The 11,112-nt window shown below is 45.4% G+C and overlaps 1 non-coding gene across 1 annotated transcript; it reads right to left on the bottom strand.

Annotated features, from left to right (window-relative positions):
- Nucleotides 1-3,101: 3,101 nt before the first annotated feature.
- On the bottom strand, nucleotides 3,102-3,174 carry trnak-uuu (transfer RNA lysine (anticodon UUU)). The gene has a single exon. It is a non-coding gene; the product is annotated as a tRNA-Lys (tRNA).
- Between the last annotated feature and the right edge of the window lie 7,938 nt (nucleotides 3,175-11,112).

The following is an 11,112-nucleotide window of genomic DNA, read 5'->3' as shown; positions in this document are numbered from 1 at the left end:
TGTGAGTCACCATTCTTAGAACTGGATCCAACTTCAGACAGGCGTCCAAAGTAAGACTATACAGTGCTGGGGCAATGACACTTTAATGATCAGAAGGATAGCAAGATTTTTAATGCTTAGAAATTGATTTTCTGGTGATGCACACGACAGCTGCAACATTTTAAAGGGAGCAAAAAGTTTTCATTTGTGTAAGAAAAGTCAAACAAATATTTGCCTTACTGAAGTATCCACCTGTCATTCTTGTCATTCGGTTGATACTCTGTGCTTTGCACCTTTTGCAGCAATGAGAACTTTTAGTCTTCCTGTGTCAGTCTTGCACATCTAGAGTTCAGAATGCTCGGCCAGTCTTACTTGCAGTTTTGCTCGAGCTCTGTCAGGTTGGATGGGTGAACTGGAATCAAGTACTTCTACAGATTGTCAATGGAATTCAAGTCTTGGCTATGGCTGGGCCACTTAAGGACATTTACTCACTTGTTCTGAAGCTACTCCAGTACTGTCTTGGCTATATGCTTGGGGTCGTTGTCCCATTGGATTGTGAATCTTCAGAAACCCCAGTCTGAAGGATGAGGCAGGTTCTGCTCAAGGAGTTGTCTACGTCTTGCTCCATTCACTCCAAGCAGATAGTCCAACATTTGCCTTCTCTCGGCCATGATTACACTGCCCTTTCTTTCATCTTTGTCCTTCTACAAAGATTCCAGGACTCTTAATCCACCATAATATCAGAAGCCAAAATTAACCTTCTAACATGTAGAAATCATTTGCAATGAAAGGAGGTGGAAGGGTTTAGAACATTTGTAAGACCTGGTTGATTACCACAAATAGACATACTTTGTTGTCAGTTTTTTTTCTCTTTGAAAGGCTATAGGAGGGGCGTGATGGACTGTACCACTATCATAGAAGATGTTTTTCTTCTAAGGATACTTCTGTAGCAGCAAGGCTTATTTAAAATACAGGAATTAAGTTTGCTGCTCCCTTGCCAGTCCTTCTCTCCCTCATCTCAGTGGAGCTGGATACAGAGAGGCCATTCCATCTGGTTTACATTTAAGGTGTTTTTCTAGCTGATAGAGTTTCCTAATAAGGAACAGCTCCCAAGGCTGAGATTCACCAGGCACCCTAATAAATGGTCATCTCTGGCGCCTTACTGTCTGGGAAATTCCATGGGAGAGTCACATCCCAAGGTTTACAACCCTAAGGTCAGAGGTCATTGTTACTCATCCTCCACCTCAATCAGAACGGTCAGAACTGTTGACAACTGAATCTCAGGATTCAGGACTAGCGCTACATAGGGAACGAACTGGTCTTCTTCCCGTCTAAAGGGGCACTCGTGGTCCGTTGGTCTGTCGTAGAAAGACTTACAGTAAACGTCTTTGCTGTGCCCGTTGTAGATATTGAATTTTACCACTGAAGGGAAATCTTAGTAGCTGAGCATAAAAAGAATAGGAGCATACTGTAACGCGTGTGAAGGCCATAAATGATATTAATTTTGGAACATAAACATACAGTATATGGCTGGTCTTGGTACTTTAAAGAAAAAATACACACCAGTATTCCATTTCTCCCTAAACATTTTAAGCATCGAAGTCTTTAACTAAAGAGATACCGGAGTCAACAAGCATACTTTTAGAATTTGATTAAAAGGGAATATAATATGGAATCGCGTATCTAAAGAATTTAATAACGATATGATTATATTCGTGTGCTGTGTAGGGCTGTTTCGCCTCTTTCTTTGTGCGACTTCCCTTGTAATCTACTGGTCTATGTGCCCAACTACCAACTCACGGGTTGTGTGTTCAAATCCAGCTGGTGCTTGATTTTTCTTCGAAAAAATAGAATAGCGATATTATGGACAATCAATTGACTTTTATATTTCAAAATATCACATCATGATCGATTCTAAGTCATTTTTGATAACAATGAATAGTCACCTTCTTCCCTTCTGACAACGGTCCCTGCTTCTGCTTCCTGCTTCTATTGTGTGTGTATGTAATAGAGGAAATTTTTATAGAGAAATGGAGGCTGGACAGTATGCGATGCAATATAAACATTTATATTGATTTAAATCGCAAACGCGTGTTTAATTATATGTGTTTTTTTAATCATAATCAGGCTAATGCAACATAAATTGATACAGTATCTCTGTCTTCTAGGTATCTTAATAAACTTTCAGCATAGCTTTCTACCCGTTTAGATTTATATTTCTTGGGATCTTGGGATCAAACGTGGAAGGATTAGATTGTAATCGTTTTTATTTTTCAAATACGTTTAACAAATATGACTGTTCAAATTAATTCTATTGAAACTGATTTAATCGCGCAGAATCTACAACAACAAAACCATGATTCTTAACAAGGAGATACTGGGCAGCAGTGGGATTCCAACTCACGCCCTCGAAGAGACGGAGCTTTAATCCAGCTCCTTAGAGCATTCGGCCGGGTTACGCTTGATAGCAGCTTTTCAGCATTTGTAGTCTGACTTTGTGGTGTTATGCTGCATGGAAGAGACTGCACCTCCTTTTTCCGAGATGCTTTCTCTCACTTGGTGAAATATTCACTTCTTTGGCCCTCTGAATATAGTTCTTCCATTAAGCAGGCTTCAGACTCTGCTTATAGCGCCCATGTAGAGATCTTATTTTTACAGGAAGACGCATTCCGAAACGTATCTCTGTAGTTTTAGAAAAGCTTTGAATAGCGCACAAACAGTATTCTAATTTCACACGGCAGATCTGTGCAGCAATCATACTCGATTTGACTGTGATTCTGAAATACTTCTAGCAAACATATTCAGGTTTCCTTGAACCTTTAATAAAAGAAATTACTTTGCGATGTTCCTCAGATGTGCAGTGTGCCTTTCCTCTTGTCGTATTCAAGAGTACTCACTGCGGGAGCTCCTCACTGCGTGTCCTTTACTCTACTGTGATTTCTTTTAATTTATCTACGTGGAGTGTGGTGAGAAGATCACCTTGAACATTTTCGGTTTGCGAAAGGAAACACTAAAGAAAATACAAGTGATGAACATTTAAAATAACCACAGTACAGCTAGAAGAGGGAAAGATAAAAGACGATTTAGAATGACATTCACAATAGATTGAAGAAAAGCACAACTGCCCAAACAAGGACTTGAACCCTGGACCCTCAGATTAAAAGTCTGATGCTCTACCAACTGAGCTATCTGGGCTCTAGAAAAACAAAGACACTGTCGGGATCCTCGCAAATCACCTGTCTCGTCTTGTGCCGAAGTGCAGTCATACCTGACCCATCTGGAATGACCACTGACAGACTTTATCCAGAAGCGACGGCACCACTCCCAGTAGAATGAGAGAGAAATACAGAACGACACGAGGAGTCAAGGGGCTCCCACAATTCATCTTTCCTCACATTACTGATTTTTTCACTAACATTTTGACCTTTTCACAATCAGATTTTTTCACATTTAATAAGATCTTTTAATCAACAACATTTAAGAAAGAAAACAAATGGAACATTTTTTGGAACAATAATAAAAAAAACTTTCAATGTCTTGGTTTTATAAGTGTGCACACCCTTTATAAAGGGGGTAGCAACTGTGCTGAAATTTCACCAGTCACATTCCAGATCATGTACAAAGGTTATTTGCCTTTGCCAGACATCAATTGTATTGATTCTTATTAGTCCTATTTAATATCAGCTGATCACATATAACTAACCAATCTCGGAGAATGTACGTTCATACTGCAGAGCTGAACCTGAAGAGAAATCCTACCGCTGATTGTCACCAAAGAATGTCGTTACAAATTATCTGCGGAGCTGTTTTACGTATCCGGCCACCTCTTTCCTTCCTTCTTTGCAGTGAGCACAATTCTTTCAGTTTCTTCTCTTGTATTTTCCTTGCTGTTTTACTGTCCCTTTCCCCCCATGTGGAGATGGATCCACAACCGAAACCCTGTTTGTAGCCTGTGTTTCTGCAGCGTCAGTCTGTATGAGGAGAGGGTGTTAAACAGCTCCAGTGGCGCAGTCGGTCAGCGCGCGGTGCTTATACAGCAATGCACAGCAGAGTCATGCTGAGGTTGTGAGTTTGAGCCTCAACTGGAGCAGTGTGGCCTGTGTATTTAGCTACTTGTTAAGGATTCGGCCAGTGAAACCGAAACCAAGTAATGAACCCACTTGCAGGAGCCGATAGAGACAAGTCGTGATCCAAATACCGAAGTCGAAGGAGAGAGCCGAGAGTCCAGGGGAAGCCAGTGATCCAAACAGGGAGAGAGTAGCCAAAGCCAGACCGTAATCCAAAAAACGTAGTAAAAGGGGAGAAACCAAAGTCGGAACCAGAACAGTACGAAGAGGTAGAAGGCGTAGCGCAACTAAGTAGCTCGAAAGGAAAACCAATACTGAGCGAGGAGGTAGGGAAAGACTAGTGCTTAAATACAAGATGAGACATAGGTGTGGTGGTGAAAGCGTACACTGATAGGTAGACTAATGAACTAAGACTACGCCTTCTTCTGCCTCTTTCGTTGCTGGGAGGCAGGATCATAACACAGGGCTGCACAGCTGTGACGCTGGCTGTGATCTGCTCCTGCACCTACTGCCTCTCCCACCGACCAGGTCAGAGCACCTCTTGATCAGACCGGAGTACTGTGCCCACATTCTGAAATAGATATTGTTCTTCATTCTCAAGGGAAAGAACTATACAGTACTGCCAGGCTGGAGGAACTGAGTCTCTTTAGTCTAAAGGGAGTGTCCCACACTGCCAGGCCGGAGGAACTGAGTCTCTTTAGTCTGAAGGGAGTGTCCCATACTGCCAGGCTGGAGGAACTGAGTCTCTTCAGTCCAAAGGGAGTGTCCCACACTGACAGGCTGGAGGAACTGAGTCTCTTCAGTCTGAAGGGAGTGTCCTACACTGACAGGCTGGAGGAACTGAGTCTCTTTAGTCTGAAGGAACTGAACCTCTTTAGTCTGAATGCGATCCACCGATCGGGACAGGAGACCCTTCCCTTCCTCCACCTCCTGTCCCTGTAGGACACTCAGTCAGTGCACTGAAAGCAGGCTTCTCATGCTTCTTCATTTCTGTCCCTCCATCTGTCCTTGTGGCCCCCACCGAAGAGCCGCGGGAAACAGGCGGAGCAAAAGGGACGGGAACAGTCTCGACGATGACCCGGTAACCACACGCAAATAAAACAACCGCCGATATTTGGCCTGGCCAGGCCAGCAGTGAAATCCGAGACGTACTGTAGGAGTCTGTAAGACAGCTTCACTCAAGATACACTTCCTTATGTAGAGTAAACTCACAGTATACAGACACAGTAAAGACCACACACACACACTGAGACTCAGCTGGAGTCAGATGAGCTGTTGACAAACATACTTTCTCTCAGACACCCCTCCAGCTTCCTGTATACCAGCACCCACAGTCGTCTTGCAGTTTACAGACAGAGCCAAGCAAAATGAAACTCCACACAGACACAGCGAGACTCATCTTGAGTGAGGCTTGAGTCAGCTGAGCTGTTAATAAACTTGCTTTCATTTCAAAACACCTTCTTATGGAAAAGCACACATACTAAACTCACATTATGCACACCTGGTAATCTAACAGTTTGCACATGGAACTAAGACCCGAGATTACACACAGACACACACACACACATACAGAGGATAGCATACTGTTATTCTACACAGAGCTTGTCTTCTTTGTCAGTATGCAGACAGAGCAAAGACCACAGATTCCACACACACACACACACACACACACATACTGTACAGAGGATAACACACTGTTATTCTACGCAGAGCTTGTCTTCTTTGTCAGTATGCAGACGGAGCAAAGACCACAGACTCCACACACACACAGAGATACAGAGGATAACTAACTGTTATTCTATGCAGAGCTTGTCTTCTTTGTCAGTATGCAGACAGAGCAAAGACTGCAGATTCCACACACACACGCTGACCCACAATTTCAGCTCCAACCAGAACACAAGCTCAGACACGTGGGAGGAAACCGCGACTCATTCTGGCTCAGCAAAGACAAGCTCTGCGTAGAATAAGCCTGGGCGTGTTATCCTCTGTGAGTGTGTGAGTGTGTGTGTGTAATTTGTGTCCTTGCTCCGCGTGCAAACTGTTAGATTACTATGTGTGCTGGTCCATAAGTAAGTGTATCTGAGAGAAAATGACTCTGTCGACAGCTCATCTGACTCCAGCCTCACTCAAGCTGAGTCTCAGTGTGTGCGTGTGTGGTCCCAGGTTTCTTGGCATCTGAACGAAAACCGCCGCATGCGTGAACAGCTTGTGAGGCCGGAGATATTACAGTCCAGTGTCCCCGTCACTTTACTGGGGCATGAGGACCCACAAAGAGCGCAGGGTGAGCACCCCCTGCTGGCCCCACTAACACCAGTCCATCATAGACACAGACTAACATCAGAGCCCGTTCTGGACTGTGGGAGGAAACTGGACAACCTGGAGGAAATTCAGGCCAACACAGGGAGAACATCCAGACTCCACACAGGCAGCCCTCTGAGTCACTCACTCACACACACACACACAGTGGGACCAATTTTCCCAGAAGCCATTGAAACCCAGCAGCATCCCTTTGGACTGGGGGATGAAACCAGCACACCCAAGTAGGAAACCCATGCGAACGGGGGGGAACATGCAAACTCCACTCAGACAGCCCCCCCCCCAGGTCCAGAATTGAATTGTGCCCCCCTGTGCCCTGCTGTGCCACTCTCCACTAAGAACTGTGGCACAGACACGACTTTAATGAGTCGCTTTGTGATTTTTCTTCTGTCAGTGCCCTCTCCTGGGGGTGTGGGGGTGGGGAAACTCCGATCAGCACATTTTGGAGCCCCCAGCCACGATCTGAACTGCTTTCGAATGAAGGATTGTAGTTGGGATTGCAGTCACTGGTAAACCTGTGTGAGACGGGCTTGGATACGTGCAGAGACAGTGTCCAGGGTCCGATTTGTGAGTCCAACCAAATTTTTACGAAAAGCTTCAATTAAAATACAGAGACAATTTTCAGGATAGATTTGGGCACAACAGCACAGTTGTTGACACAGCAGTACATCTGGTGATCTCAGGCTGATTTAATACCCAAAACGCATTAAGAATGTTAACCGGAATGTTAATTTTTATTATAAAAAAAACAAAATCAGTCTTAATGCTACAATGCTTTAACGGTCATTAGCACCTCATAGAACATAGCAAGAAGTAAAACTCTTCTATGTACTTGTATTGACAAAATATTTTTTAAAATACCCTGTTCTAATGTCATTGGTTTCAACTGCAGTGTTGTTCATTTTTTTTAAACAAGTTTAGTCTTGAGAAGCTACACCTCTCGCTGGTTCTGGAAACTGGCAAACGTTAAAAGAATTAAAGTTCACAGAGCTCTGAAGATGTCTGGAGAACGGTCTGAGAGATCACATTCACAGACTTCAGCACCTCTTCAGAAGGTAGTGTTCTTGAAGTCGCATTAAAGAGCCTAAAAGGTAATTACACAAATGAGCAGTATCAACATGATCAGGATATCTATTTACATAACAAGATTGTGGCTCTATGGCTAAGGATCTGTGCCTCTAGCTGGAAGGTTGCCGGTTCAAATCCAGCAGCTGGCAGAGGTCCCTGAGTGAGGTCCTTCCCCCCAACTGCTCGAGGGGTGCTGTACAATGGCTGACCCTGTGCTCTGACCCCCAGCTTCTCTCTCCCTGTCTGTGTGTCTCATGGAGAGCAAGCTGGGGTCTGTGAAAAGACACATTCCTCATGCAAGAAATTGTATAGGGCCACCACTCCTCCCTAGTAAATTGACACAAATGTATAGACATGAATTAGAATTCCTACATCCTTCCCAAGTTCCTCAGTTGATTGAAATAATAGCATTGTGCTTTATTTCATGTGTCTTTTTTAAGTTTCTCATTTTTTACATTCGATTTTTTTTCTCCTCAAATTTGGCACCTCATTTTATCTGGATCTGGAACTGACCAGCATCTGCTGTGCGCACCAGTAGAAATAATCCCTTCTATTGTTCAAAACAAATGTGTTCCTGTGGCTCAAAGGCTAGGTTCAGAAAATACTAGTAATGATAAAGAATTCCTTGCATTTATATAACACCTTTCACCCAGACAGTAATTTATATATAGGAGGGGATATACTCCCCACTGAACTGCTACCACACATGGGAGATGCACAGTGATCTTTCTGCACCAGTAACCCCACCTGGGAGACGCACAGTGATCATTCTGGACCAGTAACCCCACCTGGGAGACGCACAGTGATCGTTCTGCACCAGCAGCCCCACCTGTGAGACGCACAGTGATCATCCTGTACCAGCAGCCCCACCTGGGAGACGCACAGTGATCATTCTGCACCAGCAGCCCCACTTGGGAGAGCCCTGCTGAAGGGACTAACATGCTTAGAGCGTATTGTTTAGTTCGAAAAGAAAACGTCAACCCTTTGATGTGTATCAGGGATGTGTCTTCTAATGTCAGGTTTTACAATAGTCCTGTCAAACAGATGAGGACAGATCTTATGCACTGCAGCACAGGGGAGGGTCTGTGCTTCTTCATCTCCTGCGTCTCCGATGGCACCAGCAGTGTGTGTGTCTCCTCTCCCAGACTCTCTCCTCTCCGGCTGTGCCTCCTGCTCTCCCGTCTCTCCATCGTCACCAGCAGTGTGCATCGCAGACTCTCTCCTCTATCGCTGTGCCTCCTCTCCTGTTTCATCATCATCGCCAGCAGTGTGCGTCTCTCCTCTCCCAGACTCTCTCCTCTCTGGCTATGTCTCCTCCTCTCCCGTCTCTCTATTGTCGCCTTCTTGAATGGCAGAGAATCTCACAGGCCTGTCTCCTGCCTGGTTCTCTCTCCTGGTCTTGCTATAATACAGACCAGCCAGGACTCCTAGGGCAGACTGGACAGTCAGGACAGGGATGAGGATGGAGAGGACACAAGCTCGTCCTGGAGGAGTTGGTCCTGTGAGTCCGGAGGAGAACAGAAAGACAATAATAATAATAATAATAATTAATAATAATCCTTGGGAACTTTCTGGTTTCGAGTTCTTTTCCCATAAAAATAAATGGAATAGAGGCGGGTTATAGACCGCCAGTTAAACAGAGTTTGTGGTTCACTTGCAGCTACCAAATACAGTACTGAGAGGTCCCATTGTAAGGCCAGCTTATGTTCCTAAAAAATAATGCAACGTCTAGCAAAGGGGAATTAATATCCATAAAGAATAATGTAATGAGCTTGAGATCTGATCCCAACATATAGTTCAGATATGGGTCCCAGGGCAGAGTGGTGGCTCTGTGGCTCAGGATCTGTGCCCCTCCCTGAGGCTGGAGGGTTGTCAGTTCAAATCCTGTAGCCGGCAGAGGAATCCTACTCTGTCGGGCCCCTGAGCAAGGCCTTTCATGGGTGCCATGTAAGTGGCTGACTCTGTGCTCTGACCCCTTAGCTTCTCTCCCTGTTTGTGTATCTCATGGCGAGTAAGCTGGGGTCTGTGACAAGACAAGTTCCTCATGCAAGAAATTGTATATGGCCAATAAAGTGATCTGATCTACATGGGAAAGTAACTCACAAAAAACAGCTAGTAAAGCATCAGCAGCTCCTTTTGAAGTGCTGTCTCATTGAAAACCAATAAAGTAATGTGCTGGTTCCGGGTAGACATTTCATGCTTTATAAAGTCAGAGATAGTGCAGAGTGGTAAAAACTCAACTTTATTTCAGGATTTATAAACTAAGTTCACGTGTCACAGGACAACTGTCGACGGGAAAGGGAGTTTTGCATGTCAGATTATGCTCTTAATTTTTTTTCCCATTTCTGGAGCAAAATAATTCTGCAAGCACCTATGTGTCTGGCTTCTGGTGCCTGGAAAATGGACATAAGCGTGGGGACGTTTTCTGGGAGTGCGAGGCCACATGTGGACAGCCAATTTGAAAATGTAGTCCTGAGGGGCGTTTCCCCAATTGGCAGGAACCACAACTCCCATAGTGCACTGTCCCCCACACTGTCCTGATTCAGGGTGTAGTTCCATTGCAAGTACTGAGCTGCATTGCAAGAGCTGCAGATACACATCGCTCAGCCATTGGAGAGGGTTCAGGCCAGGCACAAGCTACACTCCACGTTTTCCAGCCTCATTCTGTAAAAATACCAGAATTTATTCTCCTCCCACAGTGACAATCAGAGTCCTGATGGTGTTTCCCTGAAGGTTCCTCACTGTGTAGCTCCCCTGATCAGCTGGAGTGAGGGAGTGCAGTGTCAGAGAGCTGTTCTGCACTGACACTGTCTCTGTACTGGGGGACACAGCTGGCTGTGCTATTCTAGACAGAACACACTGAGGTCCAGTATCCACCTCCTGCAGGATCAAACAGCACCTACACTGGCTCTCCAGTGCAGTGAGCAGAGGGACAGACAGAGAGGCTCCAGGCTGCAGGGTGAGAATAACTCTGTGAGCTGAAAGTCAATCAGGACAGATGATATAAGAACACACTCGGTCAAGAATATAGAGCCCTCTAGTGACCCTACTGTAGACCTGCTCACCTCCCACAGTGATGATCACAGTGCTGATAGTGTATCCCTGAAGGTCCCTCACTGTGTAGTTGCCCTGATCAGCTGGAGTGAGGGAGTGCGGTGTCAGAGAGCCGTTCCGCACTGACACTCTGTCTCTGTACTGGGGGACACAGCTGGCTGTGCTGTTCTGGACAGAACACACTGAGGTCCAGTTTCCACCTCCTGCAGGATCAAACAGCACTTCCACTGGCTCTCCAGTGAACAGAGGGACAGACAGAGAGGCTCCAGGCTGCAGGGTGACAGTGCCTCTGAGATGAAAGACAATCAGGACAGAGGATGATATAAGAACACACTCTGTCAAGAATATAGAGCCCTCTAGTGACCTTACTGTAGACCTGCTCACCACCCACATTGACGATCACAGTGCTAATAGTGCTTCCCTTAAGGTCCCTCACTGTGTAGTTGCCCTGATCAGCTGGAGTGAGGGAGCGGAGTATCAGAGAGCTGTTCTGCACTGACACTCACTGTTTGTACCTGGGGCCAGTGAGCCCTGCGCTGCTCAGTAAGACTATGCGAGACTGGACAGATCCTGCAGGATCAAACAGCACCTCCGCTGGACCAGCAGTGTGGAGGGGGAGAGACAGAGA

This window comes from Atractosteus spatula (assembly GCF_055471065.1).
Source record: "Atractosteus spatula isolate fAtrSpa1 chromosome 10 unlocalized genomic scaffold, fAtrSpa1.hap1 SUPER_10_unloc_6, whole genome shotgun sequence".
Taxonomy (NCBI): Eukaryota; Metazoa; Chordata; class Actinopteri; order Semionotiformes; family Lepisosteidae; genus Atractosteus; species Atractosteus spatula.
Note: the sequence above shows the minus strand (reverse complement) of the source record. Positions and strands in the feature narration are given on the sequence as shown.